General features: G+C 38.7%; 1 protein-coding gene across 1 annotated transcript in view; it reads left to right on the plus strand.

The window, feature by feature from the left end:
• The first annotated feature begins 20412 nt into the window (after positions 1 to 20412).
• mid2 (midline 2) overlaps positions 20413 to 27774 on the plus strand; it is a 143495-nt gene continuing 136133 nt past the window's right edge. Inside the window, exon 1 of the mRNA XM_067599418.1 lies at positions 20413 to 20856. The gene's annotated coding sequence lies outside the window, so the exon portion shown is untranslated. The remainder of the gene's footprint in view (positions 20857 to 27774) is intronic.

The raw sequence follows: 27774 nt of genomic DNA on the forward strand, positions 1-27774 counted from the left end.
GTCACTGAAACAACATTGCAGAGTCAACCTGATGATTCCTGTGGAGAGAAATGTCTGTACAGGAGGAGATACAGTAGCACCGTCAATACAATATGTAGGTTACGTTGGTCAGACTGCTACATTTTGGAATGCAATAGAGATGTGGAAAAGTTTGTCATGTGGATGTTGTGCCAAGTGCCAAGTCTCAGCTTTAATTTGAGTAGGTTTAATATGGAAAAAAGTGTGTGGGAGAATTAGGAAAATCCTTTGCAGTGAATGACCCTGGTGATGCTCTCCCAGGACTTCACTGGTTTCTCTGTCTTTAGTCTGGTCTCCAGTAAGTGAAATGCAGCTCAATCAGATTGAGATCAGTTGATTGATTTAGCCAGTCAAGGATATTCCACCTCTTCACCTTGAAAAGCACTTTGGTTGCTATGGCTGTATGTTTAGGATCGTTGTCCTGCTGAGTGATGAAATGCATTTGGCTGAATCTGCACACACAGAATGTTCCTGTATACCTCTGCATTCATCCTTTTGCATCTGTCAGCAGTAAAATCATCAATAAATGCCAGTGTGCCAGTTACAATGGCAGCCATACACGCACAAGCCATAACAGAACCACCACCATGTTTGACAGATGAGGTGCAATGCTTTGGGTCATGAGCTGTTCCTTTTTTTCTCAACATGTTCATCATTCTATCATCAATTATCTTTCAATCAATCATCATCAATCAATCCATCAATTAACAATCATCTATTATCAATCCATAGATTTTTGTTCCAGAACTCCACCAGTTTAATTTTGTATGTCCTGACGTTTCTGTTTTTGAGGTTTACCACAGGTTTATATCTTATGTTGAATCCTCTAGGTTATGGTAATGAAGTTTTTGATTGTTGACATAGAAACATGTATACCTACATCCCGGAGAGCATGCTTAACTTGCTCTGCAGTCATAAAGGGCTTTTTCTCACCATGCTAATGATTTTCCAGACTGGTGCTCCTCGGTCTACCAGTTCGTCTGCCATTTTCTAGTTTTCCTGTGCACACCTGCTTTTTTAAAAATGTACCCAACTGTTGATTTTGGCAAACCAACTACCTTAGATATTTCTCTGATAGATGCTTGTTTTTTTCAGCCTCATTATCATCTTCATTTGCAAGGTCACCTCTTTACTCCTCATACTGACAGACAACTCCACCTCAGTCTAAATGACACCTGTCAACTCTCCATCAACTCTGAGCCACATCTGAGCACTTTTTTGCATGAACTTACATTGAAAAAACACACAGCTGCCCAAGAAACATTTAGTAGCCAAGTGTCCAGATACTTGTGAACCCTTGCAATATGGGCACTATGTGTGCAAAGGAGTTCTTTCAATATCAATGTAAACCTACTCAAATTAGAGCTTTTTGGCTCTTTAATGTAGTATCCATAATTTTATTTCAAATTGAATGTGTTGACACACAGAGTTTGAAGAACAAAAAATGTGTAACTATCCAAATACTTATGGTCTGGACTGTTTATGTACTATATGTAGAGGTACAACGGTTTCTATCAGTATGTACACTGTCATAAAAAATACAGAGTTAAACCTTTTGTTGCTGGGTCTCTATATAACATTCAGTAGGAACAATATGTCAGCAAACAAAACCTATAATAATGTGATAATGTTCCATATTTACTGGATTTTTGCTGTGCTTGAGTAATACCAACGTACTGACACTAGAGGGCAGTGAAGGCAAACAGATGAATTTTACAATGTACTTCAACGTCATGTTGGTGAGAGGGGCTCCTATTGCCACTGTATGGTATGCTTGTGTGTGTCCATGTGTGTTAGTGTATGGACAGGTGGGTGTGCTGCAACTTGATTACAACTATCGCTACAAGTTTTAAAGCATCTTGTTTTACTACTACATGTGTCCATATCGTTACAGAAAGTAATTTGGAGCCATCATATTGCTCACCTTTAACCTTAGCATTTCTGTTTACCGCTTTTGGTTGTTTTGGTGCACTGCAATACAATGAGAGCAACGTAGGTACAGAGATTGTAGATAATGAAGATGCACTTCTTAATGAGAAGGGGAAAAAAGAAAAAAAAGAAAAGTAAAAAACATTTTTATGTGGTTTTCATAGCATACTGAAATAAGCAATTTATTAAATTAATTTGCATTTGTCTTCCAAGTGCTAAACAAGCCTAACAGATGAAAGTCATTATGCATTCACACCCAGCATTGATATCACAGACACTGACATGCTGGGAAAATAAATCCAAACAAGCACAAAATGTTCTCAATATGATATAAATATTTGATCAAAATTCATATTAACAGCTCTGAAAACTGACATGATTACAGTTGAACAGGCTGCTATATAAATGTCTACATCAAAATTATTCATTAAAGCAAATGCACACCTACCATTTCACTATGAGATAGCTGAAGTAACATCTAAATCATTTACTATATAACCATTATCTGTTCTTTGGATATATTTTGTATTCAGTGTCCTACAGATTGGTGAGGAGCCACTCTTTTATATCATGCCTATCATAATGCATCATTTCTTCACTTCTGCTCTCCCTGCATTTGATCCTCTGCCATTGGCTGTGATTGGCCAAGACATTGGGGCCAGACAGGCTCAAATCCTCTCATTGGCTGGCGAGATATGGCACTTAATCCTTAAGTTCTCTCGCCCTCTGAGGATTAATTTTGCTGTCCTGTCATCTTTAAGAAGTGTGCCCCTCTGGTTAGGCTTGGGTTGTGGAAAAGTAAAGCACAAACTCTTTACAGGCAATCTCTCATCACAGGAACATACAGCACTGAACCCAAGTGGTTAGCATTAGTTGGCTGTGAAGGAGATTCAGGCCATGAGTTAAGCCAGGGAAGTAATTACCGTTGTCAGAAAGCTGAAGTCTGTACTCGTTTTCCCTCTGACTGTCGAGGCCCGGTCTCACGCACACCACTGCTTTTTCCTTCCATCTTTCTCACTATTCAGCTTTAACTCTATGCTTTTACTCTTTTCCTTTTTTTCCTCTTTATCTTCCGCTTTGTGTCAATCTGTCTTCCTGAGTAAGGAAACCTGTATTGACTCAGTGTCAGTACCTGCCACTGTTTGCCCTCAGCTTTGCTATGTTTTGCTTGGTTTCTATAAGCACCAAGGCTTTACTCGTCACACATCTCTCATTTGCTCTCAGTGCTGAGACTGGCAAAGTAAGAAGAGTCACAACGGTGTTGTGTCACTATAGGTTTCATGGAAGTTCAGAGGAATTTCCTGAGAAGATCATATTGAGCTTTATCTGCAGCTACCCCCTAATTAGATCTGAAGTGATTAAAGTCATAGATATAACTGCACATCCTTTGATGCTACTTTTTTGACAAGGTCTAGATCTAGACTTTGCTTTCATACTCTTCTCAGTGACAGATGCCTGGAGAAACCTTTGAATTCTGGCTAAATATAGCATTTGGACCAAATATGCAAGCAGAATTCCTGTTGTAACTGACTGATTTTTGTGAATGCACTATGATGTAGAATATATTTTATATGCAGACCTCAGCATGAATAGATAATAATGATAAAATATTATTTTTGAGAAGCAAAAAGAATAGAGAATCTGATCTAACTCTGGAAAAAAAAACCTTACCATAAATTGAATAAATAACACGTAAGTATTTCAGTGTTCCCATTTATGATTCACTTGTCCCTGCAGTCAGTGTTTGAAGTGCTGCTACTTTGATTTATATGCTTGATCTCCCCACTACGTTTGTCTCTAGCTTATTTGAAGTTCAAACGGATTTGTGCTTAGCAGCTGACGTTCTTTCAACCATAGCATTTAGATATCACTTCCAACAATCTCTCAGAAAAGGCATGCTTGCTATCTTTTTGGGGAACATTACAACTAAATGAGAATGTGGGTTGCAGCTTACGTAATGGTAATTGGTAATGTGCTTGACTCTGAAAGAGGATATGTTTTTCTAAGGCTTACAGTCTCATCTCTTGACAGATATGTTTGTGTGGAAAGTGGAAAAAGAGCTCAGAAATTTTCCAAAAATTGCAACATACGTAGGAAGATAGAGATTCCCAAAGACTAATCTTGTTGCTGATGCTGAACTTCTGTGCCAGTGGAGTTTCTGAAAGTCAGACCCACACACTCAAAGCACTGTTCTCAACTTATCCCTATAAATAACATCCCTGTCTCTTAAAACTCCATGTAATTCCAATCATGAAAGATTTATTCATATGCATTCTCCATGCAAACACGGACATGCAAACCAGGTATTGAAGCGTCTCTGAAAATAAAATCTGAGGTGTTGATTAATGTGAAAACTGTTTAAGCATATTCATATTGACATACGCACTGTGCAGGAACTTCTCACGAAATGGAGCAAAATGGTAATAGCAATCAATAAAGTATTGATTATCTCTAATGGAGGTCAAATGAATGAAACAGCCACGAGTAAAAGCATGCAATAAAAGATTTCACATTTTAAAGTTGTCTAGAGTTCAGTCCAAACCGCAGGTAAAAGCCCTTTAGACCTGACATTTTGTTTTTTTGTCCTCTGCTTAGCCATGCATGAGCACAGAAACACAAGCTTTAAACTGACACACGGGAAAACATTCAAATTCAGAAATGTACTCTGAAATACAAAATGCTTCTAGGACATAAATTATGTATGTACCTGTTTGATGTTTCTTTTCTATGAATTGGGTAATGTGACGATAGCAAGGATTAGATTGGACGTGCCTTTTTTGAGGGTTTGTCACAGGAAAAGGTTAGCCAAGAACAAAAGCTGTGGTTGTCAGGTAGGTTTGGGTTTAAGCAGCAAAAATTCTAGTTAGGATAGGTAATGAAAACAACTTAAATAGATTTAGGGTTAAAGTTCAGAAAAACAATTCACTCACAGAGGAAAACATCCATGAGTTTGAGAATTAAACCTTGGTTACTTTTTTGTTTAAGGCCATCCACCACTCCCAACCTTTTAGTTTCAACTGCATTTAAACTGGAAATGGCAGGAGCTCTCTCTCTGATTGACCAAAGCCTGAATGGCCTCTGTTTAAGAGCAAGCCTCTGCTGCTCACCATGTGTGGATCAGCATTGATTGGCCTTGTCAGGCTATTTAAAGTCCGCCTCTTATTGGTTAATTACGTCATAGCCTTCACCAGATCATTAGAACAATGGATATGTTTATTTACAACGTTCCAATTTCATTTGTTCAGTGATGAGGGAGACGCGGGTAAAAATGGAATCAAAAACAATCTGGACAGGGTTGGAATGACTACTTGTGCCTCTGAAAGCTTCAGTGTTGCAACAGTTTAGTGACTGATTGACGCTGCTGATGAATGCATGTTTGTTTGTTCCTGGGGCTAGTTGTAGCACTCAGCATTTGTTTGGACAGCCAGGGAGGATGTGTATCCTCAGTGGCAGGTTGACGGTGAACATGCCAGCAATCCATGTCCACACCACAGTCTAAACCAAGTTCGCGCTTAGTATTTAGGTCATAAAGATGGTGACTCATCAACTTTAAAGAGTAATTAAGGCATGGAGTATTTGGTGTCACTGACTAACCCCCTCACAGTAGACGTACCGATCCAGGGTTAACAGCTATTTTTACTTAGCCACATTCTCTGACATAGTAGTGCTGGAGCAATTAAGATGAGACGTTTTCTTCCGTTTCCATACTTACAAAAAAAACTTGTTGCCTAGAGTAATTCCCACAAGCCCACAACTAAAAGGAAAGAGCTGTATCTTTTGTGACAGGATAAAAATAAATAAAAAATCGCTGGCGAACACAGCGCCCCAGCAACTGTGCCCTGTCACTCACTGTTAATTAAATCCCATCGGTTGTTCCATGGACAGGTCCTTATCTTTTTTGGACAAACACCACTACACCAAACACAAAGGCAACAGCAGGCAGCCTGAAGTCCATCCACTTGCATAGTCACACTGCATTTTCAGTGAGAATCATCACAATGAAACTTTTTCAATTTTTGATTTTTCTCATGTGCTTTGTTTGCTGTTAGAATTCTCAGGTCATAGAAAGAGGGAGAGAGGCCTGAGGCTGTTTTTAATAGAAACAATGCTTTGCATAATGTCTCTGCATTTCAAACAGTAATGGAAGCTGCTTTTATCGTGCTTTTGTACTCAGTGTGTGTGTGTGTGTGTGTGTGTGTGTGTGTTGCATATATAAATTTGTTTATGTGAGTGACTTCCCTTCATCTGAGGTCAAAATGTCTTGTTTGACCTCACACTCAAAAGGATAAAAGAGTCATAATAATCCAATGGAGATGAGGCTTGAATTTTAAAATTAGTCAAATTTAAATGTCTATCTGCTGAACAAAAAGAAGATCTAAGAAAGGAAATAATATCAGAAGTTAAAAAGCGCAATTGATAGCTTTCATCCAAAAGAGACGCCGGGTATGTATGGATTACCGATATAATTTTATTCGATATTCTGGACACAGATTAGCTCATTTCATTTAAATGTTATTGAAAATGCATGAAGGCACCATGTTTTCCCACAAACAATGTCTCAAACAATTGTCAATGTGATACCAAAACCAGGACAGTAGGGCAATACTCTGTCTGAGTATCAACCTGTAAGTTTAATTAATAGCGACAATAAAATTCTTACCAAAGTCCTAAATAATCAACTAGCTAAGATACTACCAGATATAATTCACTATAATCAAACTGGCTTTATACAAAATTGAAGTCTTAAAACCAATATTAGAACCTGTCTATCGTTAATACAATATGCCAAGAGGCAAAAGCTAGACTTGACACTGATGGTGGTGGATGCAGAGAAAGCTTTTGACTGATTAGAATGAGCTTGTGTTTTTAAAGTATTAGAAATGTTTGAATTTCCTGAAGAAATAATTACCATGATGAAGACCATTTATAAGTCACCAACAGCACAGGTTTATGTTAATGGAACTTTATCTGAGATATTAAGATTAAAAAGATGCACTGGACAAGGTTGCCTGTTATCTCCCTCCTTATTTGCATCGGCAATTGCACCTTTGACTCAAAAAGATAGAAGTGAGTGGCATGAATGTAGATAAAGCAAAATAAAAATTTAGTTTATTTGCTGGTGATTTAATGATATATTTAACTAATATTAAAACATCTCTTCCAAAGACAATGGATATCATAGAGGATTTTTCCAAAATATCATGTCATAAGATGAACATTGAAAAAACTGAATTGATACCAATCAATAAAGGATCTTGTAGCATTCCACAAGACTTTAAGGATTTTCAATGGAAAGAAAGATAAGAAACCTAGGTTGCTATATAAGTTCTGAAAAAAACAATTCAATACAAAGATAACTTTCTTTCTCTAATTAATGAACTGAAAAGTAGCACTAACAAGTGGTCAGACTTGCCCATAACTTCAACTGGAAGGATAAATCTGTTTAAAATGTTATGGTTGCCTAAATTTCTCTTTATTTTCCAAAAGATACCTTTGATCCCTCCAAAATATTTTTTAAATGACTTCATGCTTTACTCACCTGTTTTGTCTGGTCTAATAAAGCACTCTTCTTCAAAATAAATTTACAACCATATTATTATGCCTCACAGATGTTTTATATAGATCATATTATCAATAACACAACTGAAGAACCCTGGACAAATATTTAAAGCTAACAATTAAAGCCTCACAACCTATTTACATCTCTATTTACAAAACACAATATGAAAGTATGTAACTTCACTGTAAATAGCACATTAAAATCATGGAACAAAATTTAAATATATATATATATATATATATATATATATATATATATATATATATATATATATATATATATATATCCATCAATAAAAATAAAAAATGTGGAGCTGAAGTGGGGCACAAGGGGAATTAAACATTTATCAGATATAATTATGCATAGTAGGGTTCAAACATTTATAGAACTTGAGAATAAATTCACTTTATTTACATTATGATTTGGTGCCAGGACCCTTTGAGGACATTCTGTTCAAAGAAGGAAAAAAGAAACAATAAAATGGCAGAATATACGACATGCTGCTGAAGGAACATTACTCACTGCAAAAGCTGTATGATGAATGGAATAAAGATCTCTATTTTAAAGAAGCCACACAAAATGGAAGAAATGCTTATATCTCACTAACAGCATTACCAGTAATGAAAATATACGCTTAATACAATACAAATTGATGACAAAAATACTGAGTAATAATTCATAAGTGTTTATCCTCTGATCGGTGTATGAAGTGTGGCTCTCACAACTCCCTCATGCATTCCTTCTGGCTTTGTACAAGTGAACAAAATGTGGAATTAAATCAAAGAATGGATATTTATTACTTGTAAAAACAAATTCAATTTTCAGCTTGACTGTGTATTTTTCAGAATGCCGAAAAATAAGATATCCTACGGGATGGCAGATTATGTTTTCCTCCCTTGTTTAAAAGAAGTTCATCATAAAACACTGAAAAAACAGAGGCCCCTACTTTACAGATTTGGAAAGAATTGATTAGAATTTCTTTGACTATAGAAAAGACATTTTCTGAAGATAACAATAAGATGAAGCAATCAATGAGGTATGGAAGTACATTTATGATGCCCTACAAGACTTGAAAAAGAACAAAGAACTTCCCTTCCCATTATTGGGAAGGGAAGGGAAGGGAAGGGAAGGGGAGAGGTGTGCGTATGTGTGTGCGTGTGTGTGTTGTGTTTGCAGAGGGTCGGGGGTCAGGATGAGAGGTGTCTGTGTGAGCCTGACACTATTCTAGGATAGTATATACTATCTTATATATTAAGGTTTTATTATATATGTTGGTTAGTAAGAGATTGTAAGCAAAACCTCATGATGGAAAGCATGAAATTAAATCAAGATAAATATTTTAAAAAAAATTTAAAAAGAAAAGAAAATAATCCAATGAAACTACTGAAGGTCACTGTGTTCTATACTGTCAGAATCAAGTGTTTTTTAGATCAGATGAATCAGACATTAAAACTTAAAATTTAGAAGTTAATTGTCTATTACTGGAAAGACTCCTGTAATGAAATACTAACTGAACAATCAGTCTGTGTGTTCTCTTTTCCAAATACTGTAGGTCTCCATTGAGTCTGATTGCCAAAATGATTGGCTTATCTAATCAAATTTCCCACAATTTGTAATTAAGTTAGTGAGTTTACAGATGGGAAAGCCTTAACATGCTCTCTGAGGTAATCTAGTTTGTATAGCCTTCAGTACTACAAAACACTTTTTAATGCAAGTTTTGTCATTGAACCTGGTGACCAAATGTCTAAGATTTTCTCAAATATTCAAGACAAGTGAATGTTAGTGTGAGTTTTTCCAGTAAAGTCATGCATCATATCAATACATCCTGATAAGTGTCAGATACAAATTAAACACCTCTCTTGGATAATGTTTGAAACTGAATGCAGTGAATGCGTCACAGTATGTAGCATGCTTTTAAGAAGTCTCAGCTTTCAGTTTCTTGTGAGTTCACACAAGGGCAAGTGACAATTTAGCTTATGCTCATCAGTCAGATGGTTTTAAAACGACCCTGTCTTAACACTTTGCAAATAGAAAGGCATTAATACCACTGAAATGTTTTATGTCCTCAGAGGAACCGAAGGCACTCTGGAAAGACCGAGCACAAAATCTCAAGACTCTAAAAGTGTGAAAACATCCTCACCCCTCACTTCTCTCCCTGTGTGGCTCGACCTCTGCCACGCTAACTTTAGTAACGAGCACAACACTGGTGTACATTTCCACAGATGCCACATTGGGAGGGTCTGTATGGGGTCGGTGGTGCCGCTGGGATAGTATGACCAGGTTTCAAAGACTTAGAGGTCAAAGGTCAAGACAACTGTACCAGATTCCCAAATGTGATACTGTGTCTGGGTGCTGGGTTAGCTGACTTTGAAACCAAGTAAAATGCCACTTGTTAAAAAGCAGGACAACAGTAAGTGGTTTAGATGAAAGAGGGTGCGTGTTCAGTGTATATAAGAGTGTATGACGTGTATATATTTGTGTGTGTTTTAGTGTGCATGTATGGGTTTTATGGATATCAGCTTGTCTGTGTACATATGGAGGAAGTGAAGTGCTGCTGGATCACCCAGTGTGACAGAGAAATTATTTGAGGCCTTTGTCTTTGATGTCTATCCAACAACACAGCATGATCTTCTTCTGTGAGCTGTTGGTGGTGTGGTGGCAAACAACATTTCTGTGCAGCATTCTCATTTGCCACAATATTCATATTGATGCTCACTATGAATTGCTGCTCTTTTTGTTTCATTTTCTCTACCAGTACCTCACTGGCACTCGAGAAGAATGCTCCTTTCAGTCACACTTCATGTACCGTGAATTGATGAGAAACCTACAAAAGCTGAACATCTATTTAAATATGTAACTGCTTCTTCTTTTACCTTTTTTTAAAGTCCAGTCAGCTTTCAAAAAAAATCTTCAATTCTGAGTAGAAATGTCTTCAAAACATTTTCATTGTTTGTTGTTCTGTTATCTGCTCTTTGCTTCTTTTTCTCCTTCTTCCTTCCTTCCTTCCCTACATCTCTCCCTCTGAGCCACGTCTTCCAGGCATGCCCCAGGCCAGCTGAAGGCAGGCAGTGCCTCTTGGAGGACTGACAGTTTGGTAGATTGTTTGGGAACCATGACAATGAGTGGCCATGACCCTTAGGTATGGGCAGTGAGAAATGTTCTCTTCTAGATGGTGTCATTAAGAGCCCATGGGTACGCAAAGTGGGAATAGTGGGGGGAATAAGGGGGATAGCCTGGAACAGAGCAGGCATGCCATCAGGGAGTTCAAGTTAATGTGCTGTCACTTTGTACCTGCCACTCTAAGTTCTCACAACCAAGCCTCTAAAAACCAGGGCCCTCTTCCAGCACCAAGCTAAATACCCTGCTGCAGCAGTGACTGTTTCAGTCCACATGCACAGGGTATCTTTTCACAAGCTTCTTATCTCTAGCAGCTCTATCTGGATGTATTGATATCCTATAACATCAGTGGCTCACTGGAAATGACTGTACAACACAATTTAGCACATTTGGCCTTTTACCACACTATACACCGTATCAGATTGACGGCATGGTGCACAAAGGACTGATGACATATTGATGCATGTTTCCTCACCGTTGAAAACGGGGTTTGATCACAGATGACTGCCTGAAGAGCTGTCATGCACTCAGAAATCTGACATAGGTAAAAAAATGGCACTTTCTGCTAAATTCTGCAACAGTTTCAGAGGAGTATAGTACAGTATGTTTCTGTTGTTTGATAAGATAAAATCAAAGAGACGCACACAGTAAAGTTGGTCATGAATCAAGCAGCACATACTGCTGCACATGTTATTCATGTCAGATCAGGTCATAGCTAGTTACAAGTGCTCCATCTAAAATGCAAACTTGAAAATGTTGATGTTTAAAAGGATCAGAGAGAAATTTAAAAAAACACAGCTCTTCTTGCTGTGAAGAACCAATACATTTTATTTCCACGGTTGAGGTTTCTTTTTTAATTAATTTGAGGACAGTGCTTTTGTAACATTTCCCTTAAAGTCATTTTTTACACAAGCATCATCATCATTTCACAAATTAGCAATCACTCATTTTTTCTTTCCCCTGCGGCGCAGGTTTTCATGTTGATTAACTATTCTTTTTTTCTGAGTCATAAGTGTGGCAGCATAGCAAAAATGCTTATTCAAGGGCCAAAATTATTCATGCTGATTAAATTCGTCCCAGGAAGGATTGTCCTGGAGTTTCATTGGATGAAAAAATGGAAATTCAGTTATTCCTTTTTCTTTTTTATATTAGTTAGCCTTCATGCTAAAATTCAGATTGAATTCCACAAGTTAATGTGATTTTTTTATGCTAAATGATCTCTCATTAACAATGTGTGGAGTCACTGAAGCTTCTTACAGCCTCATTGTCACTGAAAATGGAAACAGCACAAACATTTTCGGACTCTTCTATCTGCTGTGTACCAGCATGCCCTATCATCAGCAAAACAGATGTTTTATTATCAGTTTATATGGTTCATGAATGTAATCATTGTTTACATCGTTTCTCCCTGAGGGTAATGATATGTGAGGCATGATAAATCAGAATTGAAGCCACGGAGACACTAACCTAGAATGACCTTTACTTAATCAAGACTTTTACCTTCCTCCTATCAGCTTGCCTTAACTGTGTCCAATTCTTTCTCGCTATCTCTCTTACTCTGTGCTCTACTATCAAGCCTTCTGTCTGTCACAACTTGCTGCCATTTTCACCCCTATCTGATTCCATCACACTGAGGACTAAAGCCTTTAAACCCATTAAATCCCTCCCAATTCAATTTCAGGATGGCAACACTGCCTTGTGGGTCGCTGCCAACCAGGACTCATAGGAATCGCAGACCCCTCCAGGTTTCCCAATCTGGCAATGCTTCCTGGGCAGGCAGGAGCAGATGCTTGGATATTCTGCAGCGACAATAAGACCACCCCCCTCAGGCCTCTACAGCTGGGCAGAGTTTTATCCAGCCCCTATGAGGCTGCTGTCAGGTGCCTTTATGTAGACTGGGACATTTAACCAGCCTAACTAGCCTGTACCAACTGTTACATCCAGCTGGCTTCCATTCTTCAGATGTAAACAAAACACTCACTGCTTACTTTTGGAGCTTGGTACAGTGAGTGTTAGCACCCTCCAATCCTGACATAAACCATAATAAACCTGAAATAAAAAATGTGAGAAGTTTCCATTTCATTTTGTGTGACACAAGGATGTAACAGAGAGGAGATATGAAAGAATTAATGAGGAGAATGCACACTCCATAATCAAATGCCTACATTCATTCTCTTCAAACAGAAACAAAACATGCAAACGCCATTAGATGTTCGTTTTATGAAAATTAAAGACGAAAAAAACACATTACCCTTCTACTACATACTGTATGTCCCAGGATACCCACCTGTATACCCTCAAGAGACTTTATTTGCATTTAAGTATAAATCCATGCACATACTGTGCAAGTGTTTTTGCTTGATGAATAGAAAGTTAGTGTCCTGCAGTCATAACATATTCCGCCGTCTTTTGGGTTGAATTAACAAATCCACAGCTGTGGCAAAAACAGCTCATTTTTTTATTAATTAAGGACACATATTTCAAAGTTGTGACTGATTTTACAACTAGACTTTACATAAAACGGATAAGTTATTACTGTTCATGCCTTCAACCCATGGCTCAATCAAACGATCCATTCAATTCATTATATGCAGCTGTCTATGTTTCCATCCAAGTTCAGAAATATGAAAACAATGCGTCCTGGACCCACAAACAAGTGGGTTGATCAACTCTTTCACCAATTTGTTCCATCCACACCTACACTCGCATGCCATGCTAATTCTCCCTCCCTCTCATATTCGATCTCTCTCTCTCTTTCTCATCTAAGTGTCCTCAAAAAGTTAGCAAGGCTAGAGCTTTTATACAGTGCCTCAGTTCATATCTCTTTGAAAATATTTCTTTCACACTTTCAAATTCCTGTCAGTGCATATCAGCATGCAGTGGAATAGCAGTAGATGTGTACAGAATGCGAGATAACCTTTTCCCAGTTGTCAAGTCTCCACAGGCTACTCTGATAGCAATCTACCATCAAACAATCCTCTTTTCTAACTTTTCTATTCTCCCTCTCAGTAATGTGTATGATAAGGCAGTGTCACCACATCTAACCCATATCTACAATAATTACAGTAGATATTTTAAACACAACTCATATACCTACCGGCGGGGGAAACATTTTTTGACCACTAAAATAAACAAAATATCTCTTGCAAGTTTCAACGTAGAACGAGTGAGAAAATATGTCCACCTGGCTTGGATTTTCACTTCAAAATGAAAATCCATCGTACAGCTGCAACCATAAATGTAATATTGTGGTAACCTGCTCCAGCATGAGTGATGTGAAGCAAATCAATTTGATTTAGCACATTCATTTAAAGGGTAAAGTTCAAACAAACACACCTTGCATAATATAGACTATATGATCTACTTGTGTTTTTAATCAGAATAGACAAATAAAGATAGAAATAGAAATTTGTCCTCTAAAATACTCTCAGGGACTTCAGTTGTGTATCTTTTTCTCAAGGGCCTTGAGCTGTTTAAGCACTTTTCTAAGCACATTGTCATGTGTATTATATGAGTATGGCACTTCAACCTGAACCTTTTCTTTAGAGTGAACATTTATTTAATCTGTGGTAACGTTGAGTTTGCAAAACACAAAAAGTAGAGGGTGCAATTTAAAATCTGGGTATTTCTATCAAGATTAAATAAGCATTATGATCTGAAAAGAACATTGTGTCAAAGTGTGAACAGTGTACTTGATGGATTACACATAGATTTCATCAGCAAGTTCTAAAGGATTCCTGACCACCCAAGGTGATGTCCAACTTCCTGCTACTTTAGCTGACCTACAGAGTTTCACAGCTGAGGTATCAAAACAGATAAAACAGTCCCTGCAGTGAAATAGCTAAGCCTACAACCACCTGGAAGCGGACGTCTTCCTGCTCAAGCATTTATGAGCCGGTGCGATTGCAGGATTTTATTTGTGGAACCGACTGGGCAGTGAGCTGAGAGAAAGCAGCACGCTGATGCAGACAAACAAGGAACACAGCCAAATCCTCAGAGCTGCTTATAACAAAGGAATGTTTTTAAAACTTCAAATGCTACAACATGCACAGAAGAGATTCAGCCACTGAGATAATTCAGTGGCTGATAATTACCTGATGTATAATATACTGTGCAATATTATGCAGTTGAAGCTTCCACTGTGATGTTTATGCTTTAGCCTCTGGGCATACAGCTGAGCACTGAGCACTCATTATTGTTAAATTTCAACAATAATAAGCTAGCAACTGTTCTCATTTAATTAGAAAAATGTAACAATTCCTTAAATAAAAGCAATCAACTGAGGATTATATATTGATCTTGTTTTACAAGCAAAGAAAAGCCTGGAAGACGCCAAATGTTGCTAATCACAAGATACTGATATTATTGTCTTGTTATTATTTTGAATTTTGTGTGAGTTTGATTTCTTTGCATTTACTTCAACCATACTTACCCATACTCTAAACAACTAAAAATGGGTCATTTCTCAGTGCCAAAATTTGATTAAGTATCCCATACTGTCCCATCTGCACCCAGCCTCATTAATTATTACTTGTCCCCAGCTTCACTTATCCCCCCTCCAATTAACTATTCATAAGCCCCGTAATGATTAACAATATGTTTTGAGCTAATCTTTATGTAAATGAAGTGAGCTTTGTAAGAGATAATGCAATTTGCCACTTATCTGCACACATTACTGAATAGTCCTTATCGGCCTCCCAGGGTTCAGGATTGGTGAGAGTGGATGTTTTATTTGTGAGACAATATCTGTTTTTCTTTTCATTGTTAGGTGTAGAACTATTAAGATACTATTAAGGTCCAGATCAGCAAAAGCAACAACAACTTTGTAATTGAAAAAAAGATGATGATATTTGTCATTACAATCTCTTACACACTGACAACTTCTTTCAGTCAGGATTATGTGGATCTTGCAGTGAGTGAGTGATAACCAGAGAGAGACATGTAGGCGTGTGCGTTGAGTGGTCTGTCATCCTCTCTGCTCCCTCTAAAATTTACTACTGTAAGAGCAAGACAATGAATGTGCAACTGCTCCCGTGTTGGTAATCCGTCTTCATTTGCACCTGTCTGTTTCATATGTGATGATGTAGCTATATATGGTGTGTGAAGAGAAAAAAAAAAGTTTGGTAGAGCTTCCATGGTTATATCAACGCTTACAATCTTTGCAGCTGCTGTCAGTAAACGCAACTGTCCTGGTTATTTTCTTTGCAGGAAAATGAGTCATGAAAGTACAAATTAATTATTATTAAATTTCAAATTTTACATGTTGTATATAGAGGTTAAAGAGTCAACAGTATTATAGTATAGTCTACAGTATAATATAGTCATTATAGTAAAATGTTTAATGACAAATCCTCTGTGTTTGAACAACTCTAATGGAATGGTGTGTCTGACAAATACTATATATAATATATAATTGCGGCATGAACAGATTCAATCAGGTTCAGCTAACATTTTGTGGCCATGTTGTGGGGCCCCAAATGGCTGTGATTATGGATTTCCTCCTATGTGAGCACAGAATGTTTTCAGTCGATTTCAGACCCTCCTGACACATTACTAAATCATGTCAACTCGCTGGCGTCAATAGATCATTTCAGACATTGGATGTTTGGTGGTAATGCTGTCTGAGATTAAATTGTTACATTCGATTCAATGAATTACAGAAACTGGCTGATCTTGCATGAGAAGTTAAGAATTGACTGACTGATCTGTCCTCATCCATATAATGATCACAGCTTTGTCACCATAGCACCAGACAAACCAGCACTGTGACCTTGAGATTGATAAGATTTGAATGTGTGGATGGGACATTCAGTGCTGACCATGCATAGAATGATGAATACTTTTGTTACATTTGCTAGAATCCAATCAGATGTTATAATTTACATTTGACATAAAAGACCCATCATAACAGCATAGCAGCCTAATCTTCAATATCCCACTTGCAAATTCAGGATATCGTGAGTGAACCACCGGGGAGAAGTATGTGAGAGTGTGTAAATAATAAAATGTAGCTGTCAATCATGCTTTATTCATTGTTTTTTGTTGTGGTGGATTTGGAAGAGAAGATGGCACGATTTTTTCTTTGGGATAGAGGACATTTATTATAAAAGCACAACATCATATGTCCATTTCATCCTTCACACACGCAAGATAAAGAGGGACAAGGACATCTCATACTGAGTTATATAAAAGGATGAATACACTTCTTTGACAGTCTTTCATCTGTAGAAAAGGTTGTTTAGACAGACACTGGAAAACTAGTTCACAGCTTAGAATTTTTTTTATTCTTGAAAGCACACATTTAATGCATGGATTTCTTAGAAATTCATCACAAAATTGAACTCCATCCAAGCAACTAAATGCCATCATCAGGTCATGGGAAGGTTTCTGCTACTTTTCTGTATGTCCTGACTTGACTCATACCTTGACAGACATGAAACCTGCCAAGCTGGCAATGACATGCACTTGAGGGAACAACCACTTTTGCAGTCTTCACACTGTAGTGCAATGATCCACCTTCGATATTCAGCCTTGCGGACACGTCGAACCCCAGGGATCCAATGTATCAACTTCTCGCAAAAACATACAGTAAATGTGAGTTGGGAACAAGTCACAGCACACCTATCATCTACCTCACCACACCTATTTTGAGTGGTCCTTTTCACAGATCCTTGTAAATATTCACATCTACGCTCTAGGCAAGCTGTGAGGAAGATTGCTGGTTTTCCCTTTATCTCCTTCTCAATGCTGTTTCCCAGTGTGGATCTGTCCACCAGGGATTTTCTTTCACTTGCCTTTGTATGCCTCTGTCATCTTTCCTCTAGGGTAAGCATTGACAGGCCAGATGGAGATTGATCTTTGAATAGGCAAAATTGAAAAGGCATGTTGGGAAACACTGTGACCAGTTTAACCTACAGGAGTTGTTTTATAGTGACTGGCAGTACGTGTAGGAGGGAAGCGTTTGGATGTGTTTGAGAAAGACACAGACAGACAAAGACCAGCTATCAGTTTCCCCTACAGCATTAAGTTGTCTCTTGTCTCCGCTGAATGAGCAGCTTGTCACAGAGGAACTAATTAAGATGGCAACTTGTACAACCACAGTACAGTTCTGCTACTATTCAACATCTGTCCCATTTGTATTTGAGAGCTGTTTGAAGAAAGTAAATCCCTGTTTCTCAGCAGAACACCCACGCTAGCTCACCTATGGGCCCGGAAAAGACAGCTCCTCTCATCTTCATCTTCAGACTCATAACCTTGTTTCCTTAAGAACTGAGTCAAGTGACAGAAAAATTCAAGATGCACACATTCTCAAGCCCCCTACTCTTTAACTTCATATGACTCTTAAGGATTGATCTGTTGGATTGCTGCTGCCTGAAAAAGTAATCACTCAATCCTTCGCATACACTATACAAAGGTAACGTTTTTTTGACCGGACTCCAGCTTGCAAGCATCTATTCCAGGCCTTTAACCATCAAAATGTTAAACTTTGCAATCAATATCACATTACAGCACAGAACCAATGTTTCCATTGCAGGAGCAAGTTGTGTCCATTGTGCATGCAGAGCAGACAGACAGCAGTAATGATATGACATCCCCCTGCCCGCATGGGAACAGCAGCACAGCGGGTTGATGATCACAGAGGCATTGTTGTTTCCATTCGCCCACCATGAAAATATGACCACAGGGAGCTGAGGAGGTGGGTTTAGTCTGAAAGGTCTCGAGCTGTTACTGCACTTCATTTGCATCAACTTGGATCTTGTTTTATGTATGATGTCAGTGTGAAACCGTGGTGCATGTCACACACTGTTCAAGCATGGACAAAACCCACTGTTGACATAGGCATTAATAACACAGGCAAACATTCAACAGTGTGACAGAAACTTTTGTTGTGTTTAGCCTGCTTTGCTCACTGGTGCATGTAAAGCAAGAACAAGCATACACTTCACTGCAAATGCTAAAAAGAAGAACTATTCTTTTTCATAGATGCATGTTTGTGCACGTGCAGTTTTACTTTTGACATTGAGATCATGTTTTTGATTTACATGCATTTAATTTTGGATAAACCAAATCAGAATATCTAAAATTATATTAAGTATATCTAGATCTGTATTATTCATTTGTACTTTTGTTTTGGTCAAGTCAGTTTTAGTTCTACAAATCTCTTTAACATAAAAAAGAATCAAGAAGAAATGGTATTCTATGTGCCTTTGCTGTTTAGTCCTTTGTTTGGTGCCCAACTGATAAAATGCTAAAATGCTAAAATGTATTCTTCCTTGCTGTAAACCAATCAGCATTTGATGCAGAGGGCCTGAGCGATTCTGTACACGTATCCTCTGGAAACCCACTGGCTTACTGAGAAACTTTGCATTCCTAAGGGTGTCCACAGAGTGTCATACTTCAATACACTGCATTTGGCAAACTTTTGCATGCTGACAACTAAAAGTTTTTGTTTTGTTTTAATAAACATTAGTGATAAGTGTTAGAAATGCCAATGACAACAGCAAACTGCCATTAAAGTCATCAAATTATGATTACCTGCAGTACAACAAAGGGAAGAGGGAGTGTTTTATGCTGGCTCATGTTATATATGAGAAAAGTGTAGAGAGGAGTGTATATGGTCTCCCAACATCTATACAACAGAAATAGGCTAACATCATATTAGGAGATGGTGAACCCAAAACACATGGAAAAAATCTTGCTGGCTACAAAAACTGACAGTTTCTGCTTCCAACAAGATGTGAATGTGAAACTGAAAAATGCAATGAAGGAATGTCTGGTACTAGTCCCACAGGAAAATATAATTGGACAAACTGCACAAAGATGAGTTTCATGTTTTATTCAAAGTATTTTCAAACAATGTGTTTGTTTTTTTTACAAGAGATCTGGCTTCAAGGATGAAGGCATATAATGACTTGTATTTTGAAAAACTCCTCCAACTCAAAGCCGAGCTAGCCTACACACTGGCACCGTCATATAAACTGGATGCCAGTCAGGAATTAGCCCGGCAGGGATTCAGCAGAGAGCTTTAGAAATCAACACAGTGATTTTAAAGCCCCTGAATTTTGTTTCAAGTCTTGTGTATTTCTCTGCAACATAACGTTTCCGCAACTAAATACGCAGCAATCAAAGTTAAAGTTTGTGGGGAAAAGTATCAGGTATTATTTATTAATTTATGAAACTCTTCATTAGGACTGTGTGGTCGGGGTTTGATCAGATTTGTGTGACAGTGGCCTGGCAAAATAAACAAACAACTGCTAGCTCTCAACAGATTTTAATTGAAATGTTGCTGTACTCTAATTGGTGCATGGAATTACATTACATCACCTTTTTCCAACTGAGCCCCGCCCACTTCAAAGCAGTCAGAAGAGCAAGGACAAAAACACAATAAAGTGAAGTGATGCGAAATAACCGAAAACTGTTTAACAGAAAATATTGTGTTCATGTAGGACCCATATCGCTTATATATTTATTGATTTAAACTGATTTTATTTGATTTAAATGTAAATATAGAGATTTAAATATGGTTGGCTATCTGCATGTTTGATTCAAATTGCCACCTACTTTAAAATGACTTTTATCATAATTGTATCAAATATTGGGGCCAATCTTGACGTTTCATCACTACCAACTATTTTGCAAAATCATATTCCTTAGATTTGATTAGTGAGACAGGTGCATTCTCACATCAGATCTTACTTATAGTGCATGTTAGTGTAATTACATGACAGCGACACCGTGAGGCCACAGGGGATGAGAGGGCGGGTGGAAGAGGAGGAGGATGGGTGCACACAGCTCGGGTTTGTAGCACGCGGGTAACCGATCCCAGCTGCTGCCGTGGGGGAATGAGAGCCGTTCCCGTCCCCGTGGGTTGGTCACGTGTCCTCGGGGAGACTTTAGTTTTGGGACCACGTCGGGAGGGAGATGGAGCGCACCGTTCTGCACAGCCGAGTTGAACGGCAACATCTTTAACAAGCGTTAATGATCCGTCGGTGAATCTCAACTAGATCAGCTTTGTTTTGGGGCGTCGCCATATACACTCCACAGTAGTGTGTGTATGTGTATGTGTGTGTGATACACAAATACGTCAGGCACAGTCAGTGGGATCCCTCAGTCTCTGACTCGTCAAAACTTCCGCGCGCACCAACTGTGATCTCTACTGCGAGTGTGACAGTGTTGCCAGGCGCTGCTTCAGTAGTACAAGTCAACACACGGAGCTGTCACGTCGAACCGAGGTAGGCTGTGCTTCTTTCCTGAGCTTTCTGAATGAATAGAGAGAGTAAACGTGCACAGGAAGATGCACGCTGGCTAATAATCACGCTGTTACTTTATGCAATGTGCGAGGCAAACCCTGCGCATGGGATACTGAAGTTGCAACAGCACAATGGAGCATATCAGCTGTTTACGAGTGTGTGGAAAGCTTTTCTCTTGCACAGAAACACGCAAGATGAAAACAATGAGTGTTTGACTGATGTGGTGATTTAGAAAACACCGCGAGAGAGCAAATGTGCCCTCAGAAATCTCTGAAGTGGTGCGTAAACGTTGAATCATGGACTTAATATTTATGCATTTATCTTTATTTCAGAAGGGGCCTGCAAATGCACCATCAGGACTGTGAAAGTGCTAAAACTACACAAAGTGTGAGACTGACAGTTTCACCTTCAAACTTGCATGATATTGATGTGAGGTTGCATTGCTGAGGGAGATCTCATTATGGCACGTTTAGCGGCACTATCTGGCACTGGATGATTATGAGACTTGCTGAAAATATTTTCACGTTTCCTGCCACCAGCCACGCCCCTGATGCCAGCAAGAGCAACGGTCAAGAATTTCTCTTATCCATAAGCACTAAAACAGTCATCATAGAGACCATTGGTGTTGTCAAAGTAATGATCACATGTTGTTTTTATCATCTGCACATAGTATGGCATTGAAAGATGCATGAAGTGATGATGATGATTTGTGAAGCTCATTAACAAATACAATAGCAATCCTACAGAGTCTCCGCAGGGATGTTACATCATTTATGATCATTACATCATCTATGACATTATGTCAGTATGGTTATCGTGGAGACACAGTGCTGCAGGTGACAGTGGAGGCACAGTGGCTTCAGAATAGCAGAGTGTAAAATGTCAGCTCCACATCAATAATGCAGGATACCAAAACAATGGGGAGCAAGAGAATAGGCTCCAGTGTGCGAGTGTTGACCTCTTCTCAAACTTTGACACTATTAAAGAACAAACAATCTATTACAATTAATTTAAATGAATTACTAAGCATCCAAACAATTACTTTCTAATCCTTGTATGCACATATAAATACATGGTGTGCTCCAAAGTGTGATATTCTTCAGACACATGTTGATCAGCAGTTAAACTGGTTTTATGCTTCGAGACAGCTATTAAACTTCAAAAACTGGTGGTTCACCATCTTACTTCAGATGATTTATTTCCCTACTCGCTCTCTCTCTCTCGCTCTCTTGCTCTCTTGTTAATGCATGATCACTCTTAATGAGACAGGTCTCAGCGCATGAGGCCCAACCCTCCCGGAGACAGCTCTGCTAGTTGGGTGAATACAACTGACACCCTCATTCATCATGCATCTACAGGGTGCTGCCTACTCTCTCAGTCTCTCTCTCTCTCTTTAGCCCTCCCTCTCCCCAGTTGCACCCTGAGATGATAATTATTAAGACATTCTAATGATGACAAGAGCAGGAGCTTTTTCTAAGGGGAAGACAGCCTCTACATGCTGGGATGATTATACTTGTGAGGGTTGGTAATCTATTTTGATGCTGCAGCTGCAACGACTTCCAAGAATAAATGTAAACACGCACTGTACAGTACAGTAGTGTACCTGGATGACTCTCTGCAACTTGAAGTCAAGTTAATCGTCTTCGTTAGCATGTTGAGGAGCTGCCTGCTCCTGCAAACCAAAAGCTGGCTTATACAAAATGTTTTTATAAAGGAATTGACTGCTTAACTTTGGAGAAAATTGAAAAGTGGGCAATGTTTGTACTGTGTTTTAGTATGTCACATAATTATTTTGTGATCTGCAGAGCAGTGGAAGTTGTTTCATTTGTGGATTGTTGGGATTCCTGTATGCTGACATATGTGCATCTTATATCTTTTTCCCACATATTTCTTTATGTAACCATCAAATTAGACTAGATGCTCTTGATGCTGTGACGACTTGAAGTATCTTACATGAAGCAGTAACACTGCTAGGATTGTGCTAAAATTGTAAATCCAGCTACTGGAAAAGCCACCATGCAATATAAAATGTTATAGATGTAACTGCTCCACATAGAGTGAAATACCCATGCATAATTAGTGCAGTATTGATTAAAACATTTAATTTGTTAGCTTTCCTTTTCCCTCCTTTTAGATTTACTCTACTCTATTAAACGTTGATGAGTGAGAGAGATTCTAAACTCTTGAGGGATCATTTACTCTCAGATGAAAACGGGAATTATCTTAATCCCAGTTTTGCTGTGACTGCCTGTCACAACAGTTAATCTTTAAAAGCCATTGGTCACGTTCTTGTTTGTTAAGGGAGGTTGTCCGTACATTTTAATCAGTTTGTCCTCACAGTTACTCCAAAGAGGACACCAGTCATGAGGATCTTTTTATTCTGGGCTGTCTGTCAACAGCTGATGCCAGTCTGAGTCTGAATGAGGCATTTCTCTAAGAGAGTCAGCCTCTTGGCCTTGCTTTCACAGGGAGCCTCTTGAAGCAGCAGGGGGGGTCTGGCATGTTGTTTTAGCTTTGCTAAAGTTCGTTGGAAGGATAGAGCTCCAGCCTCCTGTGGAGAAAAAAAAAAACTTTGTTGTGAAACTTGGATGTTGTCATGTGATTAGATGGACAATTAATGCCATAAAAATCTTCAGGAAATTGATCAAAAGTCACGGTTTTCACCTAAATTTTGGTTTTCCCTGTTGTACTGTGTCAATAGCAGATGTGAAGACCCTTTTTGGTTCTCCAAAAAACACTGCTGACACATGCTGAAAGTGCTTTTACTTTTAGATAATCCAAATTTGCAACAGTAAACAAAGCATCCTTTGAACTTTTTGAAGAGCACCTCCCAACATCATGTTCTTCCTGAACATCCATTTCGTTCATCAGATTATATCAACAAAACACCAGAAAAATACCATTTCCTTCTGACTTAACCCCTGATGCGCTCATCATTTTGCTTGTAGGCCTATAAATGCAATTAAATTTGTATCGAAGAGTTTCCTTAATCTTAACTCTGATCTGTTGCTGTCCACAGACTCTCATGCTGTCTCCCTCACTGTCATCCTCCATTATGCTGCATTAAACACAGTCCAAAATAAAAACACATAAAACTCAGATTTGTTTCTTGATGTTAACTGAACCATTTACGTAAAACCGGCTGTGTTTGCATGCGTACGTGCCAAGTAGCCTACATCCATGCCTGCTTGCATCTGTGGACCTGTGTGTGAGTGTGGGTGTGTTTAGATGCTTTTCTTATTGAAAAGATTGAAATTATGGAAGTGTGACAGAATAACCTCAGGGTAGGCAAGATGCTACTGACACTGCATTAAACAGCACCACACGAGTCTCTGCTAGCACAACGCTTTACCGCCTCCAGTCGGCATCACAGTGGCTTGCCTCACCACTCATCGGGGGGTTTAATATTCAATTATGAGGTCATCTAGTTCAAGTTGAGTTGGATGGCTTGTGGAACAGCCCCACTGATTGATGAGTGGGCATCATAGCTAAACAGGCTCTGAAGGAGGAAGAAATAAGGCAGATGGCCTGTGGGGGCTGTTTACTGACGTGGCAGGAGTTTATTAATGGTACACACAGTAACAGGAGCACAAAAATGAATCTGTGTTTTGTTAGATCAAGCTTTAAGGGGAAATTAAATTCAACCATGATATCAACTCACCTCCCTTTTGGTTTATTCATTTTTTAGAAAGAGACATGCAGCAACATGCAGTAATGCCAGAGTGTTAGAGACATGTTTATAGTGAATAAAGTACAATTTGTATTCATGCAAAGCATATGAAATAATGCAGAAAAATGCATGCATTTAAATGTATGTAAACTAAAATGAAGCATCAAGGGTGAAGGTTTCCAAATGCCTGGAGAAGGGTGCTATGATATCCCACTGCCTTTTAGTTTGCTGCTGTGACAGTCTGTCAAACTGTCACATCCAGCCGAGTCCGAAGAAGTGTAGGTCTCACAGTGTTGTGCTGACAAACAGTAAGCAGACAGATAAAGAGGCAGAGAGTGAGACAGGCGGTTTAGCATTTGCTTGTGTGGGGAGAGCAGCCTCTCCTCTGTCATCACATAGCAGATAAGATTCTTCAGCAGTCAGGTATTTGGACTTTGCTGGTGGGCTGTTTCTTGGCTGAGAGCTGGACCAAGCTGTCAGTCAGATTAGCGCTATGAGCCATCGGTGGGAGTGCAGCCCTATCCTCGGGGGGACAGCCGCTAGAAAGATCTGCAAATCCCCAACACTGAGCATGCACACACACGCATCCGCAACCCCCACCAAAGAATGAAGGGACAAGATCAAGCCAGGTCATGGGAGGCTCTTTTCAAATAAATCCTTCGGGACACTGTTGTCTCCTCCATGCCCTCCGTGTACATGTGTATTCAATACCCCAACACACAGACACACACACACTCAGACAACTTGTCCCCTCCCCCCAAAGAGGGACAGCAAAAGCACTGACACATGGTTGGCTATGCAATTTTTATGGTTCACGGATTCTAACTGCAGTTGGTGTGTACATTAGTAGTTCTTGCCTCAAATACAGTAAAGTATAAAGTGAGCTGAAAGATTTTGCTATATTTAATTTCTTAAGGTATGATATCCATCTCCAACACCAAAATATACAAAATACAGGAATGGCATCGCCAAATTGATTGAGTCTTTCAATACAACATAAGAAAATATTAAGTTTGTGAAGCTGCTAGAGGATATATGATCTCTTGAGAGACAGATTTTTCACCTGTTTATCAAACGATATATAATTACATATATAACTTACGTGAATGTACTTTTATTTGTAGATCAAATATATTAACATATGTATTTGATTTGAGTAGGTACACCGAGCTAAAACTAATGCAGTCTAATACAACAACCCTGCAATAAATCCTGCAGTTGAATTCGGTTATAATCTGAGAGGTGTTTTTCCACTCATCGATATTAATGAGGCAGATGAAACGTAAGAAACATCTGTCAGAATAAAGGAATATTATTCAACAGCACCACAAACTACAGCCTCTAAAATATCCATAAAGTTGAATTAATACCTTTAGAAAACAGAAGTTGAACATTATACCTCTCAATAGCTATGTATAATAAACTGACAACTGAGTATATATCTAAGAAAGTTGATCAAATACATTACAAATACAAGTTTTCTTGAAAAAAAGTGAGAATTTATTGGGACGTTTTGAAAAATATAGAAAGAATCCTTTCATACACATGCATATATATTTTTAACATATGAAAACATATATATAATTAAATTTTTCATATCCTAGTAAGCATGTGAAAGTTTAATAAGAGTCTTTTATTGTCTTGATTTCTATTGTCTTTGCATTCACAGTACCAGCCGAATGACACAAAGTCCCTGTGATGATATCGCCTTTCTCTCCCTGGGGTAATGTTATTAGAGGCAGATTGCATGACTGAGGCAACATGTCCTGCATTCAGAACAGGGAGGGTGAAGCTGTGCATGAATGATCCAATAGAAAGGGCAGAGATGTTGACTGATGTTGTGATGCTCAGCAGGGACTTGCTTGAAATAATCCTAAACTATCCAAATTGTGTTTACCCATGAGAGGAAAACAGCTGCGAGCCATTCTTACCATTAATGCTCTGCGGCCTTCAGCTGTTAAGAAATGAAAAGGTTTCATTCCCAACTGCTTCTATACCTGATGATTGCTTTACTTAAATCTACAATAACACGGATTATCCCCTCCTGAGAAATGCCAGGGTTTTGTGAGCAAATGTCCTTTTGATTGCTTTAGATTGAGATGTTCCATAGAGAATTTAGACATTATTTTGCATAAGGTATTTTTCTTCTGACAGTGCACAAATATGGAACAAACCTCCAATATAGCCTGTTTGGAATAAGCTTAATCCAATTTTTTACACCTTGCCTTTACTTAAAGCTGTCTTCAGTGCGAGGTGAATCTGTATATGAAATCATTATTTATGTGCTGCATAAAGTATTTTGAAGAAATATGAAAGACTTTTCGCATTTTGCAGTTTTCGCATCAGTGGAGCAATAATGATCCTTGTAGTCAAAACATCTTGTTTGAAATTGTCCTTGATCGTAGAAATCCTCTCTTCCTTTTCGAAGCCACAGAACTAGAAGATGATATGCACCTGATGATGAGATATTAGTGGCTTTTTCTGTGGAGGGTGTAGAGGCTGCGGTAGTTTGAGTGGAAGCTGAATCGAAGATGACAGCGACCTCTGGATGTCCTCTGTCACCACTTGTTCTACGTATAATCACAGCGGGGGAGGAGGCAGCGGAACAGTGACATCTTCTTTACTTAATTCACTGTGATAAATTACTCCTAACCTTTCACTGTCTCACTGACCTCTGCTGCCAAACTGCAATGTAAGGATTTCCACAAACATCTATGAGCATACTCAATTCCCCGTCCTGCTCCTCTCTCTCTATCACCTCCTCCCCTCTGCCTTTCCCGCTTATTGTACACCACGCTTTCTCATTCCAATTCATTCCACACACATACACACACACACACCCCGCCTACAAACATGATCTAAATCTTTCCTTTGTAGTTTTCTAATCATCTTCCTAGCAGGCCCTATCTGTTTTCCACACACTGCTGCCAGTTTCCAGACAGATTAACTGTTACATGTCCTCAGCTGTGTCGATAGAAATGTTAATTATTAGGTTTATAGGGAAGGAACAATTTGTCACAAGCATACGGTGCTAAATTAGAAGGTCATGTATGTTTTTTTTTTTCAGTGACCCCTGCTAATTGCTTAACCTTCATCATCAGCAAATTCGGCTGCCATAACATTGGACAGACCAGTCGTTCTCGTTTAACTGCTGCCCTTCTGTATCTCTGGAGGCGGAGGCGCTTCTAATCAACGTGTCTTGTAAATTTACATTAATGAATAATGAGTGT

The sequence above is a fragment of the Thunnus thynnus genome, chromosome 9 (genome assembly GCF_963924715.1).
Source record: "Thunnus thynnus chromosome 9, fThuThy2.1, whole genome shotgun sequence".
Taxonomy (NCBI): domain Eukaryota; kingdom Metazoa; phylum Chordata; class Actinopteri; order Scombriformes; family Scombridae; genus Thunnus; species Thunnus thynnus.